The sequence below is a fragment of the Artibeus jamaicensis genome, unplaced genomic scaffold (genome assembly GCF_021234435.1).
Source record: "Artibeus jamaicensis isolate MK-2021 breed Jamaican fruit bat unplaced genomic scaffold, CSHL_Jam_final scaffold_754, whole genome shotgun sequence".
NCBI classification, from domain to species: Eukaryota; Metazoa; Chordata; class Mammalia; order Chiroptera; family Phyllostomidae; genus Artibeus; species Artibeus jamaicensis.
In genome coordinates, this window is record NW_026522054.1 from 2,924,895 (window position 1) to 2,939,499 (window position 14,605).

Sequence of the window (14,605 nt, forward strand, 5' to 3'; positions counted from 1 at the left end):
AGAGAAAGTGACCGACTGGTTTTCACGTGCTGCCACCTCCTGGGAGATTTAAGAACTGCAGAACTGCCAGTCATGGCTGAGGGAAGCTTACTCAACCTCCAGGTTCTTAGGGTGCACCAGCACGTGAGAGGCCTACGACAATGTCCTGGACCTTGACGAGGTTTTAGCTTAGCACAGAAGATGAAAGTAATGGAAAATTTGTTGTAAATGCAAAAGAGAGAAGCGTGAAAGCCAGAACTCTGGAATACTCTCCACCTGCAATCCATCATCAAGTTCTCCCAATCCCAAATCCAAAATACTCCTTAGACCAACCCGCTTCTCTCCATTTCCACATCCTTCTCTCCTGATCCAACTCACCCTCTCCCCTAGCCTCCTCTCCATATACTTCTTCTTTCCCTCAGTCCAAAGATTGTCGGGTTGAGACCAAGCTCCCTGCCACTTCCTCTGATGCCCTCTCCTCCTTGCTTCCTCTTATCTGCACACAGAACTTCCCTCAGTTCCCCAGATGAGAGGAGCTCTTTCATGCCTTCAGGACTTTGCTTCTTGAGTCCTTCCATTAGGCGCAGTCTTCCTGATCAAGGCCCTCGATCTCCTTCAGCCCATGTGCCCTGCAAATGGCCACTCCAACGTCACTTTTTCAGGGAAAGCTTCCCTGGCCTGGAGGTCACAGGCCCTTTTGCTCTCTACTCTACAATTGCTCGTGCTTTCCTTCATGGCAAACATCACAGTTTAACTGCGTACACCTGCATCAGTTCATTAATACTTCCTTCCTCCGCCAAGCCTGTAAACTCAACCAATGCCTAGTATGGTAGGTGGCATACAGTGAATACTGAATAAATACTTGGGGAATAAACTGGATGGGCCTGTGGACTGCTTATGTGGAAGAAGAGAACAATTTGCTTGGCTGGATGAGTACAGAAGTGAATTCTTTACTGTGGCAGTAAAACAGGACCGGGGTGTCCATGCCACTTGCTGGGATGCTTTGACCACAGTGGCATCTCCATCCCAGTGGCATTATTCAGTCCTGGGGATGATGCCCAGGGTGGGTCAGTGGTGGGGGAGGGGAGGCGAATGGCCCCAGGGGTGAATGGAGCAGAGAGCAGGGAAAGGTAGTAAAGAGACACCATTAACGTTAAGCCACTGGACTGATGACCCCTAAAATCTTGAAGTACTTGCTCCAGGTTTCTGAGCGAGCGATGCTGTGCATACACTGGGGGAAGAGTCATAATTACCCACTTCCACTTGAGTGTCACATCCTGGGTCTTTGGCTAGTTGGGTTCATTCATTCCTTAACCTTTATTTCCTGTCTTCCAGGAGGTTATACTGACTCTTGACCTCCAGAGGGCACCCTAGAGGTGCTGCTAAGCAGCCTGTCATGCACTGAAGTACTGTTCCAGGGTCAGTGGAACCCAATGGAGCAGGCTGGGTGGGGACGTGTAGGAGCGTGTCCCCTGTATGGTGTCTGCTGTGGCCAGGGGAGTTGATTAGCCACGTGGTTGGTAGAACACACAGCAACATAGGTATGCACAGTGGCCATTTGTTTTTTTTAATTGCACGGCAACAATGGGGATTGGGATTTAAAGGAGTTCACTAAAGGAAGGTAGAATATTGGCATTCATTTATTTAAAAAGCTTTTATTAGGTACCTCCATGCACATAAAACGACAGGTAGCAATACAAGACTGCCACATGAAAGGCATAAACAGATTACGGGCTATAGCTGCTGGAGGTAGCTTTTAACACGTATAAAACTTCTAATGAAGTGTTATGACCTATTAGAAGAATGATACACATATGATCTCTTCTTTAATGATACTGCTAAAGATGGCAATTGTGAGTTAAGTATATACTCTTAAGAGTTTTGTCCCATGGTTTTGAAGTAGGTGATTTTCTTGGCCACCAACTGACCCAACTATGAGTTTCAATCAGTGAAGCAAGTCAGGACGCTCACCTGCAAGGTGAACATTTAGAAAATCATAAATAAAATAAAAACCCTTCAGCTCGAAAGATCTCCACAGATCTTTTTTCCTTTGCAGTTGCTTTTACCATTCTTAAGAAGAGAGATAGCTTTCTTGAACTATTTGAGAACTGACCTGAATTAGTGGGCAGAAATGCAGAAAAGAACTTGTCTTGCCTTACCACTCCAAAGGGAAATGAATTGTTCTCTGGGGCCTCCACACGGGTATGAAACACGGGGAATATTCTATGCTACTACACAGCACCAACTTATCTTTTCACACATGACAGATAACACTACAGAAAGCAGTGGGCCACCACACACAAAAAAAACCTCTAGACAGATCAGTCACCTTTTATTGTGCAAAAAGGCATTCAGAGCACCCTGTGTGAATATAGCAACATGCGTCTGGGTCCGTGAGAATTTTCAGGGTGGCAACATTGTTCCCTCTTTAAATACTGTACCTTTAGTGTTTCAGATACAACTATGGTTCCCCTTTTACTGATATGTTTACAATTTCTTTGTAGAAAAAGAAGAGAGGAAGTATTACAATACGATTACGTTTCCTTAAATAATGACAGGGCAAAACGTGTGAAGTCTCACAGGAAAAGAAAACAATTACACATTCTTCATGACGCTTCCTGAAGGAAGATTTCCGGAGGAAAGACTAGACCGTGCAAAGCTGGACTTTCAAGTGCAGGCTGGTTGGTTTAAAAAGAGCACCTTTGTGAAATATGTAAGCTGGTATATTAACAGGCATTGACTTCAGGTGAAATTGTTTACTTCATGAGGACAACCACCTTCCAAAATACCTAACCGTAGCTATGAAAACTGATACGGTTGCCATAGAGCTAATGAATCAGAAACACTGGCAATGTTCTGACTGCCCAGGAAAATAACCCACTGCTGCCTGTCTTCAGAGTTGTCCCTGAGAGGGGAGAACCGAGAAGGTCTCGCCTCTGCCTTCCTTTGTTCAGTAACAAACACAGAGCTGTGACACATTGTCAGCAAAAAGGGCAACCTCAGTATTCCAAGTTCTAAGGTGCCCGGTTTAGTGTTCTCGGCAGTAACCGGTCATTCATTTTCAACATTTCAATGCTTCATGGTGAAGAGAGACTGTATCTGAGCAGCTGATGTCAGGGGAGAGTGACGATAATTTATAAGGCGTTTTGAGTCTTCTCTCCTACGACTGACACTCAGTTTTCTAAATCAATAACAAACATGCTTTCCATCTCAGGATTTCACTGTTCCTGCGTGTTACTATGGCTGCATAACAAATTACACTAAAACATGATGGCTTGAAGCACAATAGTCATACATTATACTGTGTGTCATTGCTCACTGTTTCCGTGGTTAAGAGTCAGACCAGGCCCTGAATGGACGGCCGGTGTCTGATCCGCAGCGTCCAGGGCATCAACTGGGAGCTGCAAAGGCTGGCGCTGGAGTCCCCTAAGGACCATCGACTCACACGCTAGGAGTGCAGTGGATGCTTGCTCCTGGCGGGGGGCTGCTGGGGCTCTCAGCCAGAATGTCTTCATAGAGCCCCCCATGGGGGTTGAATTTTCTCTTCATGTGGGGGCTGAGTTCTGAGGCCACATATCCCACGAGAGAGGGAGAAAGCGATGGAGCTTGTATCCTTTTTATGGCCTAATCTTCGAAGTCATGTATTTTGTGACTTACTCCCAACCTCCAGTGCTTGCCTTACTGGGGCAGTCACAAGTCTCTGCCGGAGTCAGGGGAGGGAATGCCGATGGCAGTGCTCTGTGTGAGAAGGGTAGGTCTCACTGTGAGAGCAGGGAAAGAACAGGGGAGATGTATGGGTGCGGCCACCTTGGGACAATACAGTCAGCTACACTGTGCTCCTAGGAAGATACTGGAGAGCCACCTCATGATTTACATTTTAACGTTTTATTATAACTATGACATCTGCTCATGTGGAAGTTCTAGAAAGAGAGAAAAAGTGTGCAATCTAGTCCTACCACCCAAACCAACCGCAGTTAAAAAGGATTAAATTTTTCATAGAGTACACATACACTATTTTCCCCTGTGATTTCTTCCACCACCTTTTCTCCCCAACTTTGAATGGAAAACTTGAAAGAGTAGTTCAAAGGTCACCCAATCACTTTCCACATAGATTCAGTATATATGAACATTTTGCAACACTCGCTTTATCTTTTTTTCTTACTGAACCAATAGAAAGTTACTTTCAGATATCATAATACTGCCTCTAAATATTGCTATTGCAATGCGCATCTCCTAAGAATAAAGACATTATCCTAACAACACCATTATCATCTAAGAAAAATAATAATTTTGTAATATTATCTAAAACTCACTTTATATTATGATGATTCATGATGATCTTTCATAGCCTTTATTTTTACCCCTCAAACAAGGTTAACGCTGGGCAGCTGGGGGACGTTGGCTGGTTCCCTGACCTGGCTCCTGCGCCTTGGTACCCAAGTCTGCCAAACACAGGCTTAGCGGCAACATCCTTGTCCACCCATGGAATTGTGGAGAGCATTGCATTCATTCACCTCCACCGATACAGGACTTAGTGGACACCCACTGTGTGCTGGGCATGGATGCACAAGACACATCAGTGTTCCAGACACAATAGGAAAAGAATGGGGTTTCAGGGTTCATGGGCTTTGCTGTGTAAATACTGGGAATTGTCACTTCAGGTTAAAGGACTGAAGCAAATCTTGGGGAAAAAAAAAAGAACTGCTTTGTATACAATAAAATGGATTTGGATTAAAACCGAATTACTTCTGTTCTGCGTAAGTGGAGAACGCAAATGAGGAGGTTAGCAGTACCGAGTACAGTGACCGCATGGGACTGTAGAGGATATCAAGTCACTGCACAAAGAGGACCTTCTGCTTCTGACTAAAGAAAATGACATGTGTGCCTTTCGTCACACAGTACAGGCACACCTGGAAAACAGTTTGGGCTCAGTTCCAGACGACCAGCACAAAGAAAGTGGTAATTATTTTGCTGGTAAAGATCTTGCCTCCAACTTGTAAAAAATGCAAAATCTTTGAAGCTCAGTAGAAACAAGGTACGCCTATATTTTCTCCTTTTGACTCCCTCCATTATTCATTTTCTTTGTACCAAATAAGCAATAACCGAGATTATTAGAATTCAGAGATGGGGAGACTTGCAGGGGTAGAGCTGGAAGGGGTGGAGCTGGACTATAGGTCACCTGGTCCAGATTCCACAGTGTTACAGATGAGCTCATCCGCGATCACTTCAGAGGCATTTTCATGAAACTTGAGGCTCCAGGCACACGTGGTTTCCATATGCAGAAGCCCGATTTCAAAATCCTGCACATTAGATAAGACAATGGGAAGCTCATATTATCCTAACCTTGATTCCTCATCTTGGCTCTCCTGCCGTCACTACCTTGACCGTCCTGCGAGAGCAGACTCAGTAAGATCGCCTTTGTATGACGGTGATTGTCAGTCTGGAGATCGAAGTCACGCTACCGAAACACAGTGAATCTTCTCCAACAGTATGGGCCGAACGAGCGACAGCTAAGACTTAGATCATGTTGGAGCCCTTCCCCTGGAACAGCTGACAGCTGACAGGCTTTGCGTGTTCCCGTGCTTGGCTTTAGGCAGCTGGGCAATGTGGTCAAGGAGTGCAGCCAGCACTTGGGGGTGTTCCTCTCCCGGTTGAAAGTTCTTAGCACTGTGGGCTCTCAGGGAAATGAAGACAAGCTCTTTCTGTTACTTTAGGGGTCGTCTGATTGGCAAGGGGGTCTGGCCAGCTGAGGACGGATCCAAGTCATTTGTTCACTCATATGAAGTGTCCCTGTGGTTCAGAAACAGTTGTTCTACTAAGGATGGCAGAATAAAGGACGTCAGGATTTATGATAACCCCGAAGGGCTGTCCTCTTGGGACTTCTTAGGGTCTTAGTCAAGTCCCATGTGCTACATTTACCCTGAGTGTTAGGCTTGTTTTTATAAGATTCTTTGTTTTTATTACCAAGGGTATCCCGTAGGTTTTCTTAAAATAAACAATCCGCATCTACGATTACAGTTTCGATGACCTTCTAGAATACATCAGGAAAACTACAGCTGGCAATGCCATGTTAATCCACTTGAAAACCCTGGAGTCTGCCAATGTCCTCTTACACCTCTGCGCATATGATAAGGAAGCATGTAGCGCAGCAGACAAACCCGGTCCTGAGCCAAGATTCTAGGACTGTGATAAAACCAAGCTATTGGGGGACCTTGGGGAATGCTGGTGGGGACGTCCCCTCCTAAAGCATGGCCCGGGCCTGGTCAAATCCTTTTCCTAGACTTTATGCCAGAGACTTAAACAGCATAAAAAACATCAGAGAAAGTTCATTGTTTTTAATACCCTCTGCCTGATTAAAAAGGCAAAAGTGACTTGCAATATACAGAGAAACACAAAAGAAGGCTTTTTGTTATCACCTGTACAAAATACAGGAAGACACAAGGGAAATTGTGAGTAATTTCACCCGTGGTCCTAGTTTTCATGAAGCTTCCATCGTAGGGGTGAAGGCAGCACTTGGGAAGCTAGAGAGTAAACAAAGATAGAATATGTCAGCTGGTGCTGTGGAGAAAAAGCAGGGTGAGCCCTGGCTGGGTAGCTCAGTTGGTTAGAGCGTCATCCTGATACACCGAGGCTGTGGGTTCGATGCCAGGTCAGGGCACATACAAGAATCAATCAGTGAATGCATGAATCAGTGGAACAACAAATCGCTATGTCTCTCAGTGCGGGCAGTATGAAAAGCCCAAGGTTGGGGAGCGGGGATCGGGGAGTCAGGAGGCTGAAATGCAGTGACATGAGGCTGATGGCCTGGGCTGTTATCAGGGAGGAAGGCTTTGGTATTTTCATTGCTCACTCATTTAGGGGAAAGACATTGAGCTGCAAAGAAATGTAAAAACACCGTATTGGTGGAACTATTGCAAAACTTTAAATTTGTCGTACTGTTGTCGTCTAAAGCTTCCCAAGGCACTAAAAGTCTGAAATGGTGATAGACAGGATGACTTCCCTAACTGAAGCCAGCCCATCACTGAATGGGAGGCACCTTGGCACAGACTACAACCAAGGAGTTAGAACCCCGCGCTGCTCTGAAGAGAGTCCAGCTGAGGTTCTGCCTCCACAGTTCAACCCGGCTGCACCACCGCGAGTTGTAAATGACAATACATCTCTCGAAGAATCTACTTCTCATTGACAACCAGAGGTGAATTCTCCAATGTTTGTTTTTGACAGACACCTCTTTATCTTTTTCCTGTCTTGTTCCCCTAAGTCCATGAACAGGAGAAAACGTGTATTCATTCATACATTCATTCAAAAAATTTAAAAAGGGGAAACCTACAAGGTGCTAGGTACCTTGCTGAGTACTGCAGGGGGAAAAAAGATGACAAAGACATTGTTTCTCCTCTAACAAAGCTCACAAGGCAGTCAGGAAGATAACATAGAAAGTAATCTGAGTAGAGTGCAATAGACGCTGTAACGGACCCTTGAACCCTTTCCTATTTCCAGGCAGTAGGCTTCTCCACTATGCAAACAGCGACATCGTGCATGAACTGCCTTTGTCTGGAGTGCCCCTTCTATTAACTGGCAGCCAGCACATCAGATTATAGCCATGATTATGGTGCAAAAAATTTTTTTCTCATTCATCAAGCCGGAAATATTTTGTTTCTCTTTTATATCTCAACTGTGTTCTGTTTCCTAATTATCCATGCTGATGGTTTAAAGAGAGCAGGGGAATAGATTTTATTTATTTTGTTTGCAGATGTGTCATAAAGGGTAATTTATTTTCTTCTCGTTGAAGAACATGAGAGACAGGGAGTTAGGAACCCTGGGGCTGTCTGTGTAGGTTTGCCAAAACACAATACGACTTTGAGCAAAAAAGCTTATTGAAACAAACTGCATTAGGTCATTTCTAAGGGCCCTCTGACTGCGATAATCTATGATTTATACACAAAATTATACATTAGGTGGGTTAACATTTAAACCAATGACCAGCAACTCAAAGGAAAACTTTTAACGCAGTGATGAAATATAACCCATTACTTATGAAGAACAATCCATCCAGACACTAGAGAAATATGTTCCATACTATCGCATATTGTTCTCATTTATGCAGCTTAAATAAACCATCTGATGTCCAATGAAGCACTGGCGATAGCCAATCTCTGGTAAGAGTTTAAAGCTGACTCCATGTTTTCACACATCACTGTCACAACAAATGAGGAAACTGAGGCATGCAGAGTTTCAGATCCTTATCTACGGATGCCCAGCCAGCAAAGGGTACTGGTAGAGATCAGGACTCACATTTACATCATCTCCCTCTGAATTCAGTGTTTTTGTTTCACCATGCTGCTTCTGGGAAGCTCTCAGGAGGATGTTGCTTTAAACCACATGCTGGAGGTGGGGGTTGGGGTGACCCTACTTCGTGTGTCAAGGCTGGTCTAGAATGGGGTGTGGCTCAATCAGGCTGATGTTCCTGGCCTGTGGTGATGGTCTGGGGGAAAGGAGAAGGCTGACATGAATTGGGGAACTACTGTTTCAGACCCCCTCCCCTCCAGGAGTTAGACAATAGGCAGATTTGACATGTGCCAGCAAAAAATAGCAAAGGAAAGAAATGACTCTAATTAAATAACATTAACAAAAGCACTTGGTTCTTAAGGACTCTGCCTACAGCTGTCATTGAGGGGCTTATTGAGATTTCTTCTCTGTAACAAATGGTTTTCAAATCAGCTGGAATTATACCCTCGCCTGCCAAACTGTTTTTCACACATCACTTCACTCTGTAATGCTTCTGCAACACGACTCCAAGTCTTACAGTGTCAGTGGGATTGCATTTTACTCTTTGAAATCTTCATGACCTTCAAACTGAAAGACTCTTCACCTTTCTAATCTCTCAACACTGGAATGCAAAAGGCAATTCTTACACCACAGTTCTGGTGTTCCCCACCCCACCCTCCTTCTGAAGGTTAAGGTTTCCACTGTTTACCTGCATAGGAGATACCTCCCCACCCTTATTTGCTAAAGATAAACCAAGTGTCTATTTTCCAAAAGCTGCTCCATTGATGAGGCGTGTGTCTTTGTCTGAGATCAAATTAATAGACTGCATAATTGATCACTGTGCTGATCACCCAGAGAATATAAAAGCCTCCCTACTAGGCACTCTCCCTCTCTGGGGCACGCCTACGACTTTCTTCTCCTTCATGTGTGTACCCCCTAATCTCTAGGGCCCTCATCAGACTAGGAACCCAGGGAGCAATGGGCAGTGGCAGCTCCTGCTGGGCTCACCCCCTGAACCTGCCTCCAAAGCCCCGTTTCTCTGACTTCACAATGGGCCAGAGCACCCTTGGCTGGGCCCCTTCCTGTAGTTTGTTCTACCCTAGGCCCTCCCTTGTTTCACTGTCCCCAGCCTTAACAAATGTACTCTCAAAATAGAAAAAACAAAAAAACGTCCCTACTACACCCAAACAAGTGTTGTGGGAACATGTACAGCAAGGGTGGGTTTTGTTATTCACTCTTTTAACCAAAGCACTGGATTATATTTAATATCTGAAACTGGCAGAGTGTATTAAACTTTCGTGTTCCTAATCTGCTCCAAAGGTGATGAAGGGTAGTTGCCTAACTTTAAAATTAGACCCTTCAAAATAAGAGAATGCAGGATCATAAGAACACAGACATCTGGGAGATTACAGAGCTTTCCTTCAAAACCACTCCAAACATAAAAGTGACAGGCCCTCTTTAAAAGTGTCTTTTGTCCAGCTGGTGAGAAATGAGTCTCTGACCCAACCAACTGTAGCAAATAAATGTCTGGACCCAAACCAGAATGTGAAACTAGAATATTCCCATGACCGACTAGGATACTGAGTGTTATCATAATCAGCAATAAGATACTTAAGAAAGAGTTGTTGCTCTCTTTAATACTAAAAAATTTTATTAAAATATTCCAAACAAAAAGTAAATTTAGTTTAATTATTATGTCCTGATTGCATTGCTGAGGGACGTAGGTACTGGCCTCATCAAGCTTTGTATCTCCAATGCCTTGAGGAACGAGTAGCTCATTAAAACCATTCAATAATATTTGATGGATAAACAAATAAGTGACCTGAGAAAAAAACTAAATGCAAAAGTACTACCTGAGAATTATTAGAATCCTCAGGAGGTAATTTTGGTTACATTAAAGTTTTGTATTATTTTCTTCACTAAACAGGAATTAGGTGGTCTACTCAAATAATTCACCTCTAAACCCTAAAGATCTTCTACATTTAAACTTATTTTCAGGAGAAGAATGCTCTAGAGTACGCTGAATTTTATTCTGGACATTTTACTTAGGACATCCTAGCTAACATCTTATTCCAATTTTCAGACATTTCTTGGTGAAAAATTGACACCGTGTTACATATGCTTTTCTCTAATCAAATCCAACGAATCTACCTGAAGCTTATTAAAAAACCATCCCCACAGTTTATCATTTCAACCCTGTAGAGAGATTGTTTTGACTACTAATTGAAAATGCTTTGAAAACTTAAAGCAGTATGCAAACGTCACAGTGAATACGGGTCGTGCGGGTTCCATGGGATTAAAATACACTCACGAGAAAAAATAAGGCTGAGAATCCATCTGATAAACAAGGCACAAGACATCTGTCACGACGAGTGACCTATCTCCTCACTGGAATATCAGACCTAACTGTTTTCATTTGTAATACTTTCCAACTCAGCAGAGCAGACTTTTCCTACCCGGTTTCCTTGGAGGCAGGAAGATTCAGGCAAGTGAGAGGTTCGTGACTCATGAGCATATACTGGCACCGCCAGTCACCACCAGAAGCATACAACTCTTACTTGTGCCCTACGGAATCCAGCTTGACAAGGCTCCAAGGCAAGCATGAGTCTTCAGAAACTAAAGGTTCGAAATTTAACAATGCAATGATATATGAGTACATAGCTTGTAGCCATGTCTAATAGAATTTCAAGATCCCTCGTATTACTGGTTTTCTTTGGGGCTAAGCAGCAGTGAAATCATAACTGTGATCGTTTTAGTTAAAATATACTTTTTTTTTTAAGAGAGAGAGAAGAAGGGAGGGAAAAAGAGATGGAGAGAAACATTGGTCAGTTGCCTCTTGCACTTGGCTCCAGTGGGGACCTAACTGGCAAACGAGGCTGGTACCCCCACCAGAAATCCAACGGGGGACTTTTTGCTTCGCAGGACCTTGCAAAAGTCGACCAACTGAGTTACACCCGTCAGGACAAAATACACAGATTTTTTCAAAGTAACTTTGGAAGAGGAGAGTGTAAAAAAAAAAGAAGGGAATAGGTAGAAAGGAAGATAATTTTTAAGAAGAGATTAATTGTGGCATGATGTTTATGACAAAATATTACCGATGTTCAGAGAAAGAAAGAAAATCTGTGGCTTTGGGGAGTATCATTGATAAAAATTTTTTTTCAAGGGTATATATTTTAATGACAGAAAAATATTTATATTACGTTTCTTTAAGAACTCTAAATTTGACTTAATGTCTATTTTTTTTTAAATCAAAACAAATAAAATCCACCCCTAAGTATCTGTGGCAAATCATTTAACAATCTGTTTTTTCATTTACAAAGCGAGGTCTTTGGCCTAGAGTATCTCTCGAGTCCCTTTTAATCTAATATTGTATATTTTGCTTTGAGTGGTAAAATCAATAAATATATACTCATTCACTAAACAGTTATTTTAGCCCTTATTTATATACTAGCCACTATGCCGTCCCTGGAAATGCAGTGGGGAACAAGAAAGATAATGACTCTTCACTCACCAAGCGTATTGTCCATTGGAGAAATCACATTTGGGGCACTGCTTATTATAACCAATAATCTCTACAAAAATGATGAAAATGGAACTGTTAGGACAGAGGTATTGCCTCTCTGTGCGATAAATTTGATTTTGTTTTCGTTATTAAAACATCAAGTATTCCCCCCACCCCCCCCACCCCCGCTGCTTTGCAAAACAAATGAGATCTAATCCAGAACACTACAGGGAGGTTCTAAATTTTCTGAAATCAGTTGGCTATTCCTCACTACCAGGATGCTGGATTGGTATTGAAATACTGTCTCTTGAATAAACATTCCAGATGGAAGCAAGAAGGTCCACATTATCATTTTCTAGGCCTTTTACCAAAATAATGAACGACCACATGTGTAGAAAGGAAGTGAAGTGAAGTGAAGTTCTGAGCTGGGTATGTACTACCCTTTAATCTTTGCAACAGCTCCACAAGGGAAACAAATAGTAGCATCCTTTCTTTTTTGATGAGAAAACAAGCTAGAGAGTGAAGAAATTTGATTACAGTCATGCTGCTAGAGTAGTGAAAAGAATGAAAATCGGTTTGTCTGGCTCCAAAAGACCATATTCTTTCTACTACACAATGCTTCCTCCGGAAAAGTGGAGCTCTGAAGCCGAGTTGACCAAAGTTCATGGTATGGAACACTAATAAGGCAAGATCTTCCACAAGCCTAAATGGATTCATACCATGGTCAAGTAACTTTTGGAATGCCAAGCATGTTCAAGGCAGTGAACTAGTACATAAAAGAAATGTTTAATTTTATTTAATCAGCTTTCCCCCAATCTTCTTTGATGATTAAACCCAGGTTTGTTTTTTTTTTCACTTAACATTATTAATGTCTCTTGAAAACAACTTAAATAATTTGGCATATGCTTAGTTAAATGACTGAAAGGGGGAGGCTTGAATGAGAGTTTCAAATTGGAAATTCAAGCTTACAAAGCAATTCAAATGAAAAACTAGGTGTTATGAGGGAAGGATTTAAAAAAGTTTAAGATACAGTCTGTGCTCTCAGTGTAGCTAGGAGATGGGGGTCGTGGGTGGATGGAGTCAGAAGCAAAAAGGGAAACAGACGTAAAGGAATCACGGACATTTTCACTGCAAGTACTTAGTGATTAATGTGGGCGGAAGGTAAAAGGAAGATTTGGGAGAGAATGGAGGCTTGAGCTGCACCCTGACCGGTATTAAGATTTCGATAAGGGGATAAGAGGCTGGGAGACACAGAAAAACAAAAATATGTTTGGAGAAGAATGAAGAAATGATTTTCAGGAACTATGTAGGTAAGTGGAAAAGGCAGGGCTCATCCAGATTATAGATAATCAAACAGAAACCATTCTGTTGGTAATAACGGAAAGGGATGATTAAAACCTGGAAGATCAATTACAAAGTTGATTAACCTAGATATTAAGTGTGATGAGACAAATTTTTGGATTTTACAATTGGCAGGGCCCTTACAGCCAAATTAACAAATGTCTACCTAATGAATCAGTAGATCTTCTAATCCACTTACTCTTGCTCATCTGATAACATCAGCCCAGAGGTCACTTAGTTTTCCTCACCTCACACAGCTCACTAGCAACATACTTGGGTTGGAAACTCATGTCTTTGGACTACCAAGAAGGACAGGACTCACGAATTGAGCATAAAATGGTACCAAAGAAAGTGCAGAATGGGGAGCACAGCAAGGACATAAATCAACACATTGAAAAGGTCCATTTAAAATAAACAACCAAAAACCTCTTTTAACTCCTTCTTTGCAACAACTTAGTCCAGTCAGTACTTTTTGCAAACAAGTATGTTATGCTTAGAGGTTTCTGCCAGTTAAAAAACAATCATAGAAAAAAACTGCATTTGTAAAAGACAACATACCTCAAAAAACACGAGAGGGTTAACAGGAAAAGATAAGCTTTTTTAAAATAAACTTCTTTTTTGATTAAAAAAAAAAAAAATCAGCCTGCCCTGGATGGTGTGGCTTAGTGGTTTGAGCTTCAGCCTGCAAACCAAAGTGTCACCAGTTCAATTCCCAGTGAGGGCACGTGCTTGGGTTGAGGGCCAGTACCCCAGTAGGGGGTGTGTGAGAGGCAACCACACACTGATGTGCCTCTCTTCCTCTTTCTTCTTCCCTTCCTCTCTAAAAATAAATAAATAATCTTAAATTTTTTCTTGCAGCAAACCAGTGTGTCTGCTACAGCACACCTGTAGAAAATCGCTGCTTTATTCCTTTAAAAAAATCGGCCTGCTTGAATCGTCTCTACCTCACGTTATAGTCCTTTTATTTGGTATTCAGTATTTACTATTACCTATACATACCATATCTATTTGTTTGAAACGTGTATGAAGCTTCAAAGATACTAACAACAAAATAACAACAAAAAAGCTCCATAATAAAACTCAAGGGTGACCAAAAGGTAACACTGATTTGAAAGCACATTCCGGTATTCCCGCATTAGTTTGGTGCTCACCTTTAGCACCAGAAGTAGGAGCACAGAGAAAGAATAACACCGAGGGCAAATGGGGTTGCCAGCAGGGCAGAAAATAATCACTTGTCCGCCAGCAAGTGCAGCCAGACGATAATGTAGCTACTCTCCCGCCACAGACGTGACGCCGCGGGATCAAAAGGCAGGCGGAGCCCGCCCAGCGCGACTACGGTTCCCGACACTGCGCAGGGCCCACGGTCTGGTAACCCCAGCCATTCAGCGCCCAAGGCATTGTGGGAATCGTAGTCTTTGTTCCCCTCAGCTCTTTGGAGGCGGGCAGATCCTGTTTTATCTAAAGCACTGCCCTTCCCGACCCTACTTCCCTTTCCTCCCTTTTCTTTCCCCCACCTTCCAC

The 14,605-nt window shown here is 42.7% G+C and overlaps 1 long non-coding RNA gene across 1 annotated transcript; it reads right to left on the reverse strand.

Annotated features, from left to right (window-relative positions):
• Window positions 1-6,299: 6,299 nt before the first annotated feature.
• Window positions 6,300-14,367, reverse strand: LOC119044424 (uncharacterized). The gene is made up of 3 exons (XR_005081608.2): window positions 14,236-14,367; window positions 11,753-11,813; window positions 6,300-6,500 (listed from the first exon to the last, which is right to left on the reverse strand). It is a non-coding gene; the product is annotated as an uncharacterized LOC119044424 (long non-coding RNA).
• Window positions 14,368-14,605: the final 238 nt, after the last annotated feature.